The 16,060-nt window shown below is 42.4% G+C and overlaps 1 protein-coding gene across 17 annotated transcripts in view; it reads right to left on the reverse strand.

Moving 5' to 3' along the window:
* The window catches only part of LOC140738120 (mitogen-activated protein kinase 10), a 272,553-nt gene that overhangs the window by 100,933 nt on the left and 155,560 nt on the right, over nt 1–16,060 (reverse strand). The window lies entirely within an intron of this gene.

Genomic DNA, 16,060 nt, shown 5'->3' on the forward strand with positions numbered 1-16,060 from the left:
TGAACTTTACTCCTGACGACCCAATTGTCTTCAATTGTCCCAAGTCAGGCCCTGACCATCTCCACTACCAATGAGCCTAACCAGCATCGACCCCAATCCCCTTGTTTCACAAGGACTACTTGATGAGTATGCCCATCGATGCCTCATGGAGAGATACAGCTGTGACAACTCCTTTAACCAGGGTAGAGTCAAGAGGTGTGTTGCCTTACATTAATTCTCAAACCTTCTCCCTAAAGCTCAAACAGGTATTGCTGCCCTTTTGTGCAGCCTCTCCTCTATTTACAAAAGGGATGCATTCCTGGAAAGTGTTTCACTGAGCAAAATGTCATAAATTGGAAAGGTTGGTCTAAGTGCATTATGGGTATTTTGGTAGTGGAGAATGTTATACTATACATAACATCAAAAATAGGTTCATCATCAAAGACCCATACCTCAATGAGTTAATAGTCTCGCAAAAAAAATTGTAAATTGTTTATTCATCAACAGGTAAAGCTTTACTTGGTCAGGAAAACCCTGACCACCTTCAGACAAGGGCAGTTAAGTCACTACCCAGAATGTATGCTGTGCATTTCTTTTCCTTTATGCTTCTTCCAAGTAGTTTTCCACATGCCAGAGCATAAATACACATAAAGGTGGTAAAAGCTGATGACTGGCTTTCAGAGCTTTCCTCTGTCATGATCTTCAAGGGAAGTGAAGTTGACTCCCACTTCTGATACCTTTTTAAGGATCAATACTGTGGAAAAAGTCTGACACATATATATATATAGAGCTAGGGTGCCCAAGACCTTTGCACAATACTGTAGTAGTTTTACGTATTGCACTGTACTGCTGCCGCGAAACAAAACAAATTTCATGCCATGTGAGTGATGATAAGCATGATTCTGATAAGGGTCTCTATAACGGAATGTGAGTGGGATGTGAGTGGGAAGTGAGAGGGAAGTGAGTGGGAAGTGAGTGGGAAGTGAGTGGGATGTGAGTGGGAAGTGAGTGGGAAGTGAGTGGGAAGTGAGTGGGAAGTGAGTGGGAAGTGAGTGGGAAGTGAGTGGGATGTGAGTGGGAAGTGAGTGGGAAGTGAGCAGGAGGAGCTGAGGGAGCAGGAAGCACCAGAGAGACATTTGATAATGATCAATAAATCAATTGTTTGGGAACAAATGACCTTGCCCGGTGTCTCAGGGCTGGGTGTGTCTGCACCAACACCAGCAATCCTTCACTGACATCTGTCCAACACTCCACCTCTGCTCCCGTTAGATTTACAAACTCGGTCTCCGCTCCACATTGACAAATACAGTACTCTGCAAAAGGCTTAGGCACCCTAGCTATATAGATGTGCCTGAGACTTTTGCACAGTACTGTATACCCTTGCTGCACTGAAATACGTAGGTCCATTCCGCTGTTCAGATAAGACGTAGCTGAATGGCAGAATCTTTCAGGTTGGCTAATATTTATGAATGTATGTGTGACTTATGTCAGGCAATTGCACAAACAGGTTGTTAGATATCTTTCTCCACTGCGGCACGTTCTCAGATTCTAGGGATATCTTTTCAGGGTGAGCACATACAGAGTAGCATGCTAGGCCATTTCAAAGGCAGTTCAGGGATGTGGCATAAGCCTGAGGAACGGTATCAATAAGTGCACCCTGCAGTTTTTAGGACTCAATAATGAAGTCAAGAATTTCAGGGAACTCTTGTTTCTCTGTTTTAAAACTGCTCAGCGAACTTGTTTTTCCTCATTTCACACACAATGCCTGATCTGCTGCCAATTTCCAACATTTTCTGCCAGTTCCAACTTAGATATAGCAGCTTTAGAAATGCCTTTTGTTAATCTCTCCCAAATACTCTCCTTATACATCTGTCCACTAAACAATCAGGTAAACATTGAGATCTCTAGCAGAAACCTGGCCTCACCCTAAAAGAGATCTTACTATTATGAAAAAAAATCCTTCTACAATTTTAAACTAATTTGTTTTCTCATTCCCAGTAATGACAAAGGTTAGTCTACCTGAATCATTAACTCTCTTCCTCTTTCCACAGATACTGCTTGACCTACTGAGTATTCCCTATACTTTTTGCAATATTTATATATATCCTTAACTGGAATTGATTAGAGAAGTTAAGGTAAAAGAACACTGGGGGAAAAAGAGATCATAATATGATCAAATTCACCCTGAACTTTGAGAATGAGAAGCTAGTCAGATGTATCAGTATTACAGTGGAATAAAGGGAATTACAGAGGCATGAGAGAGGAGTTGGCCAAACTTGATTGGAAAAGAAAATTGGCAGGGATGATGGCAGAGCAGCAATGGCTGGAATTTCTGGAAGCAATTTGGAAGGCACAGGATATTTACATCCCAAAGAGGAAGAAGTATTCTAAAGGCAAGATGACACAACCGTGGCTCACAAGAAGTCAAAGTCAACATAAAAACCAAAGAGAGGGCATATAATAGAGAAAAAATTAGTGGAAAGTTAGAAGATTGGGAAGCTTTTAAAAACCAACAGAAGGCAACTAATAATAGTCATTAAGAAGGAAAAGATGGAATACAAAAGTAAACTAGCCAATAATATTAAAGAGGATACCAAATGATTTTTCAGATACATGAAGTGTAAAAGAGGGGTGACAGTGGATATTGGACTGCTGGAAAACAATGCTGGAGAGGTAGTAATGGGGGACAAGGAAATGGCAAACAAACAGAATAAGTATTCTGCATCAGTCTTCACTGTGGAAGACACGAACAGTATGGTGGAAGTTCCAGGAGTCAGGGGTTATGAAGCACGTGGTTTCCATTACTAGGGTGAGGTTCTTGGGAAACTGAAAGGTCTGAAGGCAGATAAGTCACCTGGACCAGATGGTGTACACACCAGGGTTCTGAAAGAGGTGGCTGAAGAAACTGTGGGGGCATTAATAATGATCTTTCAAGAATCACTAGATTCTGCAATGGTTCTGGAAGGCTGGAAAATTGCAAATGACACTTCACTCTTCACAAAGGGCGAGAGGCAGAAGAAAGGAAATTATAGGCCAGTTAGTCTGACCTCAGAGTTAGGGAAGATGTTGGGTGTTGATTGTGAAGGATGTGGTTTCTCAGACCTCAAAGGAGGTTCACAAAAATGATTCCAGGATTGAACGGCCTGACGTATGAAGAGTGTTTGATAACTCTGGGCTTGCACTAACTGGAATTCATAAAAATGAGGGGTGATCTAATTGAAACCTATCGAATGTCAAAAGGACTCAATGGAGAGGACATGGAGAAGATGTCTCCTATGTTGGGAGAGTCTAGGACCAGAGGACACAACCTCTGAATAGACATACGTCTTTTTAGAACTGATATGAGGAGGTGTTTCTTTGGCCAGAGAGTGGTGAATCTGTAGAATTTTTTGCTACAGGCAACTGTGCAGGCTGTCTTTACGTATACTTAAGGCAGAGGTTGATAGATTTTTGACTGGTCAGGGCATGAAGGGATATGGGGAGAAGGCAGGAGATTGGAGCTGAGAGGGAAAATGGATCAGCCATGATGAAATGGTGGAACAGACTCAATGGGCAAAATGGTCTTGGCCTAATTCTGCAGCTATATCTTATGGTCTTATTGTCTTAACCTTCTCGGCACTACTGAGAACCATTTTATCTTATTTGGTTTCTCCACAAACAACAGTGTAAAGGACAGCAAAGAAGGCCTTGAAGAGCTTGAAGCGGGATATGGACCAGCTGGAAAAATGTGCTGGAAAATGGCTGATGGAATTTAATGCAGACGAATAAGGTAAACAAGGTAGGACTTACACAGTGAATGGTAGGGTTTTGGGGAGTGTGGAAGAACAGACAGATCTGAGAATACTTATTTCCTGGAAAGCAGTGTCACATGTAGACAGGGCTATAAAGAGAGTCTCTGGCACATGGGCCTTCATAAATCAGAGTATTGAGTACAGGAGTTGGGATGCTATGATGACATTGGAGAGGCCATATATAGAGTATTGTGTGCAGTACTAGCCACCTATCTACAGGAAATATATCAATAAGATTTAAAGAGTACAGTGTAAATTTTCACGAATCTTGCTGGGTCTTAAGTATCTGAGTTATAGAGAAAGGCTGAATAGGTTAGATTACCCTGGAGGTTAGGCGAATGAGGAGAGATTTGATAGAGGTATACAAAATTAAGAAGTGAATAGATAGAGTAAATCAAGCAGGCTTTTTCCACTAAGGTTGGGTGAGATTAGAACTAGAGGTCACAGGTTAAGGGTGAAAGATGAAATATTTAAGGGGAACATGGGGGAAACTTCTTCACTTGAGCATGGTGCAAGTGTTGAATGAGTATCAGTGGAAGTGGTGGATATGGGTTTGATTGTAATATTTAAAAGAAGTTTTGATAAATACATGGATGGGAGGCATATGGAAGGCTACGGTTCAGGTGCAGGTCAATGGGATGGCAGAATAACAATTCAGCACAGACCAGATGGAGCGAAGGGCCTGTTTCTGTGCTGTAGTCCTCCATGACTCTGTGATTCTTTCAACACAGGTACCAGCCTCACCAATCTCTATGCTTTCATCAACATCTTTCACCCTTTCATCCTGAAGTTTGGTACTAAAACTAGACATGTTACTCAGCTGGAGGTTCACACAACAACAGTAGTGAGACAGCAGAAACCCTGTGAGGAAGCATGGTTCACAATCAGTACATTTTAAAACTAATCCCTGATGTGCTGGCTGCTCTGGGAAAATTCCATACCTTGCACTGATATCCTTCAAGAAAGGAATATTATACCACAACAATAAGATAGACAAGGAAACTGCAATAAATTTGTTTCAGTGTAGTTGCTATTACTAAGGAAAAGGAGCTTGGGAAGCTGAAAGGTCTGAAGGTAGATACGTCTCAGGGATTCTGAAAGAGATAGCTGACGAGATTGTGGAGGCATTGGTAATAGTCTTTCAAGAATCACTAGGTTCTGGAATGGTACTGGAGGACTGGAAAGTTGCAAATGTCATTCCACACTTTAAGAAGAGAGGGAGACAGAAGAAAGAAAATTATAGGCCAGCTGCCTGACTTCAGTGGTTGGGAAGATGTTGGATGCCACTATTAAGGATGACATTTGGGGTACATAGAGGAACATGATACAATACGCCAAAGTCAGCATAGTTTCATTAAGGGGAAAACTTGTCTAACAAAACTGTTGGAATTCTTTGAGGAAATAATAACCAGGGTAGCAAAAGGAGAGTCAGTGGATGTTGTTCACCTAGATTTTCAAAAGGTCTTTAATAAGGTGACACACGAGGCTGCTTAACAAGACAAGAGCCCATGGTACTACAGGACAGATGCTATAATGGATAAAATATTGGTGACTGGCAGAAGGCAAAAAGTTGGAATAAAGGGAGTTTTTTCTGGTTGGCTACCAGTGACTATGATGTTTCATGGGATCAGTGTTGGGCCTGCTTATTTCCACATTATATATCAATGATTTAGATAATGGAATTGATGGCTTTGTGGCTGGGTTTGCAGACAATACAAAGATAGATTGTGGGGCAGGTAGTTTTGAGGAAGTAGGGAGGCTACAACAGAATTTAGACAGATTAGGAGAATGGGAAAAAAAAGTGGCAGAAAAGAGTGTCTGGAAGTACATAATTATGCATTCTGGTAAAAGGAATAAAGGCGTGGACTATTTTGTAAGCGGGGGGTGGGGGGGAATCCCAAAATTAGAGGTGCAAAGTCCTCTCAAATACTTATACAGGATTCCATAAAGGTTAACTTGCAGGTTGAGTCAGTGGTAAGGAAGGCAAATGTGATGTTAGAAGTCATTTCAAGATGACTAGAATATACGAGTAAGGATGTAATGCTGAGATTTTATATAGCATTAATCAGACCGCACTTGGAGTATTGTGAGCAATTTTGAGTCCCTTATCTAAGAAAAGATGTGCTGGCTTAGAGGGAATCCAGGAGAGGTTCACGGGAATGATTCCAGTAATGAAAGGTTAACATGAGGAACGTTTGATGGCTCTGGGCCCTTACTCACTGGAGTTTAAAAGAATGAGCCAATCTCATTGAAACCTATTGAATATTGTAAAAACTGGATACAGTAGATGTGGAGAGGATGTTTCCTATAGTGGGTGAGTCAAGGACCACAGAGCACTGGCTCAGAATAGAGGGCCCTCCATTTAAAATAGAGATGTGGCCCTCTTTAGCTAGGGGGTAATGAATCTGTGGATTTCACTGCCATAAACGGCCATGGAGACCAAGTCACTGGGTATAATTAAAGTGGAGGTTGATAGGTTCTTGATTAATCAGAGTGTCAAGGGTTATGAGGAGAAGACAGGAGAATGGGATTGAGAGAGATAATGAATCAGCTGTGAAAGAATGGTGGAGCAAACTCAATGGGCTGAATGGCCTAATTCTGCTAAATCTGCTTCTGTCTTATGCTCTAAGTTTGTAATAGTATAAAGTGCTATTAAATTGAACCATTTCAAATCCAGTCTTGCATAAAATTATAAATACAGAACCAGCTAACAAAGGCCAAAGGGCTCTGATACTTCTTGTTTTTCAGCAGTTTGTTTTTCTTTTTACATCTTGTTTTACTATTCAATCACTACTGAAAAAGGTTTTTACCCAGTTACATCCATTATGTTTCAGCCTCCTAAATTTGCTAACCTTCTACAGGTTGTGTTCATTTCTAAAGCTGTCACCCTCTCCAGAGGAATACTTTTAAAGGTCAGATTTAAAGTTTAAGAGAAATACAGGTTCCAAAGGGCAGCACAAAAAGTAGAAAGAACATGAATTTATGTACAATCTCAGAACATTCTGGAGTGCTCTGCAGCTAACACAGTACTTCTCAAATGTCATCACTGAGCAAATTGGTATTTAGCTTGACTCAACAACCTTTCATCAAATTAGATTACTACGAGGATGTAACAAAATTCTTGCTTGAACATAAAACATAGAAATCTACAGCACATTACAGGCCCTTTGGCCCACAATGTTGTGCCGACTGTGTAACCTATTCTACATCAGAATTACTCTACCACATAGCCCTCTATTCTTCTAAACTCCATGTACCTATCTAAGAATTTAAAAGGCCCAATTGTATCCGCCTCCACCACCGTCACCAGCTGTGCATTCCAGGCACCCACCACTCCCTCCCTCTGTGAAAAACTTACCCCTGACATCCCTGTTGTACCCACTTCCAAGCACCTTCAAACTATGCCCCTTCAGCCCTGGGAAAAGACTATGCCTATCCACATGATCAATGCCTCCCATCATCTTATACACCTCTATCAAATCAGCTCTCATCCTCCGTTGTTCCAAGGAGAAAAGGCCAAGTTCACTCAACCTATTCTCATAAGGCATGCTCCCCAATCTAGGCAACATCCTTGTAAATCTCCTCTGCACTCTCTCTATAGTATCCACATCCTTCCTATAGTGAGGTGACCAGAACTGAGCACAATACTCCAAGTGGGGTCCAAACAAGGACTTATATAGCTGTAACATTACCTAATGGCTCTTGAACTCAGTCCCATAGTTGGTGAATGCCAACACACCATATGCCTTCTTAACAACACTGTCAACCAAATAAATCCAAGGAAGGCAATGGGCCCAGATGGCATCCCAGGACGGGTTCTCCGGGCCTGTGCAAGTGAGCTAGCTGGAGTGTTTAATGACACCTTCAACTGCTCCCTGCTTCAGTCTAAGATCCCCTCGTGCTTTAAGAAGGCAATGATAATCCCAGTGCCGAAGAAAAACAAGGTGGCATGCCTGAATGACTATCAACCTGTGGCTCTGACATCAATTGCTATGAAGTGCTTCGAGCGATTGGTTATGGCGCACATCAACCATAGCCTACCGGTCAACCTCCATGATTTGCAATTCGCCTACCGGAGCAACAGGCCAACAGCAGATGCCATCTCTCTGGCACTACATTCCTCCTTAGAACACCTGGAGAATAAAGACGCATATGTAAAGCTCCTTTTCATTGACTACAGCTCTGACTTTAATACCATCATTCCAAATAAACTGATTCCTAAGCTCCGGAACCTGGGTCTTAGCACTCAGATCTGCAGCTGGATCTTCAACTTTCTCACAGACAGGACCCAGGCTGTAAAAATAGGGGACAAGCTCTCCTCTACAATCACTCTGAGCACCGGTGCCCCACAAGGCTGTGTACTCAGCCCCCTGCTGTACTCACTGTACACCCATGATTATGTAGCCAAGTTTCCATCAAACTCAATATATAAGTTTGCTGATGACACTACAATTGTGGGACGTATCTTGGGTAATGATGGAGTCTGAGTACAGAGAGGAAATTAAGAACCTGGCGGCATGGTGCGAAGACAATAACCTATCCCTCAAAGTCAGCAAGACAAAGGAATTGGTTGTTGACTTCAGAAGGAGTAGCGGACCACATGACCCCATCTACATCGGTGGTGCGCAGGTGGAACAGGTCAAAAGCTTTAAGTTCCTCGGGGTGAATATCACAAATGACATGACTTGGTCTAACCAAGCAGAGTCCACTGCCAAGAAGGCCCACCAGTGCCTTTACTTCCTGAGAAAGCTGAAGAAATTTGGCCTGTCCCCTAAAACCCTCACTAATTGTTATAGGTGCACCATAGAAAGCATTCTTCTAGGGTGCATCACAACCTGGTATGGAAGTTGTCCTGTCCAAGACTGGAAGAAGCTGCAGAAGATCGTGAACACAGCCCAGCACATCACACAAACCAATCTTCCATCCTTGGACTTAATTTACACCACACGCTGTCGGAGCAGTGCTGCCAGGATAATCAAGGACACAACCCACCCAGCCAACACACTTTTTGTCCCTCTTCCCTCTGGGAGAGGTTCAGGAGCCTGAAGATTCGTACGGCCAGATTTGAGAACAGCTTCTTTCCAACTGTGATAAGACAGCTGAACAGATCCTGACCCAGATCTGGGCCGTACCTTCCAAATATCTGGACCTGACTTGCACTACCTTACTTTCCATTTTCTATTTTTTAATTATGATTTATAATTTAAATTTTTATTATATTTACTTTGATTTGTAGTCCAGGGAGCGCAAAGCGCAGAATCAAATATTGCTGTGATGGTTGTACGCTCTAGTATCAATTGTTTGGTGACAATAAAGTAAAGTAACCTGTGCAGCAGCTCTGAGTGTCCCACAGACACGGACACCAAGATCTCCCTGATCCTCCACACTGCCAACAGTCTGACCATTAATACTACATTCTGTCTTCAAATTTGACCTACCAAAATGAACCACTGCAGACTTATCTGGGTTGAACTCCATCTACCACTTCTCAGTCCAGTTCTGTGTCCTGTTGATGTCCTGCTGTAACCCCTGACAACCCTCCAGACTATCCAAAACACCCCTAACCTTTGTGTCATCAGCAAACTTACTAACCCACCCCTCTACTTCTTCATCCAGGTCATTTATAAAAATCACAAAGAGGAGGGGTCCCAGATCAGATCCCTGCAGAACACAACTGGTCACCGACCTCCATGCAGAATTCAAACCGAATACAACCACCCTTTGCCTTCTGTGGGCAAGCCAGTTCTGGATTCACAAAGCAAAGTCTACGTGGATCCCATGCCTCCTTACCTTCTGCATGAGCCTTGCCTGGGGAACCTTATCAAATGTCTTGCTGAAATCCATATACACTACATCCACTGCTCTACTTTCTTCAAAGAGTTTTGTTACATCCTCAAAGAATTCAATCAGGCTCGGTAAGGGACTACTTGCCCTTGACTAAGCTGAGCTGACTATCCCTAATGAGATTATGTCTCTCCAAATGCTCATAAATCCGCCTCTGAGGATCTTCAACAACTTGCCCACCACTGAAGTAAGGCTCACTGGTCTATAATTTCCTGAGCAGATGACAGATCTTTCTTGAAGATCACAGATTAAACAATATACTGTTCATAGTAATAATAAATACAGAAAATACAAAGATGAGATCAAAACATGATGCAAAGATAGTGGTGCCATCTCCAATTCCCACAAATAGCAATGCGAAACAATCATGTGATGTTGTTTGAGCAATAGTTATAGGTGAGTACACTTGGGAAACTTTCTGAAATAGTGCCATGAGATCTTTTACACCCTTCTGAAATTACAGTGAAGCAGTTTAATGTCTTACCACAAAATGGCACCTTGGGCATACAGCATACCCTGAAATACATCATGTGAACTTCAGACCCGTTTGCTGAAGTAGTTGGAATGGGAACTGAAACCTGAGTAGCCACAACACTTCATTGTCTCTTATTCATTTCTCAGGATGTATATGCTACTGCCAAGGCCACCTCCCCAATACCCCTTGTGAACTACTCAAGCCATTTCAAAGAGCATTTAGTATGTCAACCACATGGGACATGTCTGAAGTCAAGACCAGGTGAGGACAGCAGACTTTCTCACTCATGAATCAAATGGATTTTTGCAGTAATCCCATTGTTTATGTCATCATCTTTAAACAGATTAATTTTTATGCAAAATCTAAATGATTAGCAGAACTAAAATTCCACAGCTTTCGTGTTGGGAGATGAAGCTTGAGTCTAGACAGTTGGTCCAAGTCCCTGGATCACTAGCACTGTGATTTAACCATTCCTTTACTATCAAACTTTTAGTTAAGTTCTTAATCAACTTATAGTAACAATCATTGTCCTCAGTCAAGTCTCTTCATATTACTTAATACCGAGACCAACTTCAGATACAAAAACATCTCCATAGATTCAATAAGCTTCTCACTGAGGAAGAATGCGACAAACCTGACTCCCTGTTCCTTAACATTCAATTCTATGAATGGTTAACTGAATCAGTGACGCAATCTCTATAAACCTTGCATGGACCCTCAGAGTAGTCTACATAGCCCCAGGTGCATTATACAGGCTCATGATGGTTGTTAGACGCTTCCTCTCAAAAAATAATATAATTGTACGCTTAGAACCAAAAAACAGCAATTGTCACTTATCTTTAATATAATTTCTTGAGGTTGGTTTCATTGGGGACACAATGATTAAACAGTAAACCACTCAGTGATCTGGCAAAAGATACAATCAACAAAACGATTTTTGAAAAACAGTTGTAGAAGTGTGGAAGAAAGTATTATGTTGCAGAAACTAAGAAAAAGTTAGGTTACAACCACATTAAACTAGGTCAAGGTGAGAAATACATATGGAATTCTTACAAAGACCCAAGAAGCGCTGAAAAAAAATTCCAAGGAGGATATTCGCCATTTCCATTCTTCAAGCTTGCCTTCCTATGCTATTGATTAGCTTAAATGCTTCACAAATCATCTGCCAGTAACTTTCAAGTACTGGAGGAATATCTTTGACAGGTAATAGAAACATTATACACTGGATCCTGGTTTCTGGGGACATATCAGGACCTTTAGTCTAATTAAGCAGCTGCCCCAATTACCCGATATTTCATGGAAATTTATAAAAAAGGTATTAAAAAAGATGAACAACTGTTTAACTGAGAAACAAATTATGTAGTTAAAGGAAATACATAACAAATTAGAACACTACCAATACTACCACAGTACTATAGAACTGTGTATTAGTTTCTAATATTTATCGAAAGGAGGAATTCATCTAACGTACGCTGCTGTGTTCTTTTGATTGACTGTAAATGAACAAATTCCGCAAAGACACCTAGTGCAGATTAATGGACTGCCTTCATTGCCTTGCTGCATGAAGAAGTGTCATAATCCAACAATAAATTTCCTGGCATCCTGTGTCATCACTAGTTCAAGTTCAGATGTGTTTAGAAGTTCAAGCTGAGGTTAAGTAGTGTTACACAAAATACAGGAGGAGCTCAGCCGGGGAGGCAGTATTATGGAAATGAATAAGCAGGACTCAAGATGAGTGGTGACAGGAGGATGGCTTTTAATTTGGTCCAATAGGGTAATATTTTTGGTTCATGTCAAATCCTTTCGTGGTATCTTGGCAAGGGTCTGAATTTTTAGCAAGTCAAAATAAAAAACAAAATTAGCAAAAATCACTGCTTTTTGAATTGGTGTCCGTCAGACCAAATAGATAACATAAGCACACACAACTGACGCTATTTAAAAACTGTTTGTTTTAAACACAGTGTAGTGTCTAACGGCCACGCAAGTGCACATTTAAGGTAATGTAATGGGTGACAGATGATACATACTATTCATAATAGAAACTGCCCTACATAATTCACAAGCACTGTCAATGAGTTGTTGTGTTCACTTTAAATGACAGTGTCTGACGTAATGACGTCAGTGTAAGGTGACTGCTTTAGGTTTTGTTGGTAATGGAAGTAAAGGGCTACAGCTTTTGTTAGGCACATAAAATGACTCTCACATGTTTTATTCACAAATCCTACACTGGTGACCCCCACGTGATTGGGCAATTCCAGATTTACTCAAAGACATGTTGATCAACACAGTGGCTTTCAAGTTGCTGGAGCTTTGGGAGCAGCACACTACCTACCATGTGGTTTGCACAAGCAGAAACCCAGTTCGCGCTGAGATAAATCACTGAGCACAATACTACATTCTTCTATGTTATAGCATTGCTACGTAATTCCACTGCCACCAGGCTGGCGAGTCTACTAGAAAACCCACCCGCACATGATAAATATGTCACTCTGAAAACTTGCCTATTACTTTTGAACTATTTGAGTCTGAGCATGCCAAACACTTGCTGTCCTTGACTGGCCTGGGTGATGCTAGGCCTTCAGATCTAGTGGACTACATGCTGTCCCTCCTTGGCAATCACCATCCTTGCTTTATTTTTAAAGAACTCTTTATGCAGCAAATGCCTGATCAAGTTCATATAGCCGTCACTAATACACCCATGAAGGACTATAGGGGGTATGTTAAAATGGCCAATAGTCTACACTCAGCCAGGTGCATCGTTCCTCCTCCTTTCCGTGTCTCAATAAGCCCTGTCAGCTGAGCCACGAGCAAACTCATGCCCATGGCTCCAAACCAATCTAAGTCTTTACCAGGCATGCTTCGGCACAAGCGCCAGGGAGTGCCAACCGTCAGGCAGCTTCGACAGTGCCAGCACATCAGGGCATCGGAAGTCTGTGAACACCATGGGATCCAGCTGCCAGGGTCATCTATTGTTCATTACGGACACCCTTTCAAGGCAACGTTCCTGTGTGACACGGGCGCTGGAGTGAGTGTGCTGCCAGTACAGCCCACTGATTATAAGGCAGAGAGCGATGGACCCTCGCTGGAGACCACTTGTGGCAGCAGAATCAGGACTTGTAGGCCAGTGGACAACGTTACACATGAGACTTTGTCTTGGCTAAAGCTGCTAGACCTGGCGCAGATCTGCTGGCACCAAAGGCCGGACAGTAGAATCTATCAACTGCTGGCTTGTGGACGCAAAGAACTTCGGGTCGTTACCCTGTAGCCACAGTAAGTTTCCCTTGAGGAGTGCATACACCGCCACATGTTATTTCACTCACCTACTGGGTGAATTCCTGAACCTCACCAAGCCCATTTTCCACTACAGTCAAAAGGCAAGCACAACATTTCCACAACTGGCTCACCAATGTGTGCCCATGTGTGTAGACTGGACTCAGAAAAGCTGGCCAGCACGCAGGCCAAGATTGCTAACATGGAAATACTTGACACTGTACGCAGGTCAAATAGTCCTTAGGGTTCACCACTCCATATAGCCCCTAAGCCTGACAGTGGTTGCTGTCCATGACGATTACCATCACCTTAATGAGGCCACCACTTGTGATCATTACCCAATCCCACACATTCAAGACTTGTTGCCACATTTAACCAGAAAGACAATTTCTTTCTAAAGTGGACTAAGTCAGAGGCTCCCATCATGTGTCTGTGTGGGCTGAGGATGTTCCTAAAGCAACTGTTATGACCCTATTTGGCCCATTTTAGTTTCTGCACATGCTGTTTGGGCTGAAAAATGTAGCACAGACTTTCCATTGACTAATGGACTTAGATTTTCATTTTGTTTACCTGGACGACATACTTGTCACCATCGCATCCAAAACCAAACACTTAACACATCTCTGCACACTTTTCAAGTGCCTAAGCCAACATGGACTGATTATTAATCCTGCTAAATACCAGTTCGGGTTGTCTACCATTGTCTCTTTCTCGGCCAACGCATCTCTGCAGAAGGTGTGAAATCCTTGCGGCAAAAAATGTTGCTATTATGGACCTTCCATTGTCCCACATTACCAAAGCACTGCAACAGTTTTTAGGTATGGTGAATTTCTGCCACCATTTCATTCCGTGAGCTGCTGAACTTGCGCTCCCCTTGTATGGTGCCCTTAAAGGCGGTTCCCCTGATCACATGCTTGAGTGGTCAGCAGACATGATCAGCGCATTTGATGACACCAAATGAACTCTTTCAAATGCAATTCTACAGGTTCACTCGCTCCCCAACGCACCTAGCTATCACTACTGACACCTCATACAATGCTGTGGGTATAGTGCAGGAACATCTGGTTGCAGGTGTGTAGAAGCCACTCGACTTCTTCAGCTGGCAGCTCCACTCCCCTCAGCACATCTGACTGCGAGCTTCTCTATCTGGCCATCACCATTTTTGTTTTCTACCAGAGGGTTGGCATTTCACCAAGTTCATTAACCATAAACCCCTCATGCAAATGATAGCCAAAGCATCAGAACCTTGGTCTGCACAGCAGCATTGTCAACAGCTAACATACAGCACATCAAAGAGAACAATAATGCTGCGGCTGATTGCACCTCACGGTCTGACATCGATGCTATACACGTTGGATTTGACTATGCGGACGTAGCAGTTGACCACGCTACTGACCTAGAGGTCCATGTTTACCAGACAGCAGTCACAGGCCTGAGGTTGGCAGATGCTGGTGTTTCTTTCCTGTATAATGTCTGAACCGGTTGCTCTTGTCCCACAGTGCCTACAAACTGGATGTATAGTTTTTAGCTCCATTTACGGCCTGGCGTATCCAGGCAGGAAGGCTTCACAGAAACTCTTTACTTTGAAGTTTGTGTGGCACAGCCTTAGGACTGATGTGTGAGGTTGGCGTGCAGCCTGTGTTGCGTGTCAGCGGGCGAGAATTAAACATCATGTTCGGCCACCTTCGGCAACTTTTGAGATCCCTGAGTGACGATTTGACCGCTTCAGCGTTGAGCTGGTCACTCCCCCGCTCCACAGTTTCAAACATCTCTTTACCATGGTGAACCGGACCTCCAGATGACCACAGGTTGTCCCTCTAGAGTCGCGGATGTAGCCCGGGCATTCATCAATATCTGGGTTGCTTGGTTCAGCACCCTGTCTCGATGTTTCTGCCGACTGCAGTTTCCAATTCTTTTACAAGCACCTGATTCTAGTTAGAAACTATTCAATAACAGTGGCCTGTCCTAATTAAGTGGCAGAGTGTCCCAAATTAATGAAGGGAAACCCAGCTATTTTCATCATCAGATTAAGGATCTGACCCAAATAAGTGGCTTCTCTAATTAACCGACAGCCCAATTAACCAGAATCCACAAGGTATTGTTTAGTTTCGGGAAACTTCTGCAAAGAAGCTTTGACTTTAAATGTAGAGACTCAGCAAGTCTAGAAACACATCTGTAACTGAACTAAAATGTTTTCAGGACATGCCCTATGAATTTTTATTGCATATATAAAACGCGTTGTTTATTTATCTTTACATAACAACATCTAGGATGTGTTAGTGTATTTTGATTTCTGTACAAGTTTGAACAAGTGAAAATTTTATGTAATATGAAGGTTATGTTCAAAAAAAGGCATCAACCTAACCTGTTAAATTAAGAACTTATATCACAAATCCTGGTTATGCGGCCACTGACACCAGGCAATCTCTGAAGATTATTGATAATGGCTAGGGTCACCAACCTTGTATGGACACTGCCCAGAAGAAGCCAATGACAAGAAAAATTTGCCAAGAACGATCATGGTGACAGAAAGACAATGATCGCCCATATCACATGATTATACACCACATAACGAATGAACGATTCATCTATAACCATGCACAGTTTCAGATCACAGCCAATGATGTCCTCTTTAAATGTAATCATTATACCAATTCAGGGAAACATGTCAACTACCTTGTGCACAGAAAGATCCCACTAA

This window comes from Hemitrygon akajei, chromosome 13 (assembly GCF_048418815.1).
Source record: "Hemitrygon akajei chromosome 13, sHemAka1.3, whole genome shotgun sequence".
NCBI lineage: Eukaryota > Metazoa > Chordata > Chondrichthyes > Myliobatiformes > Dasyatidae > Hemitrygon > Hemitrygon akajei.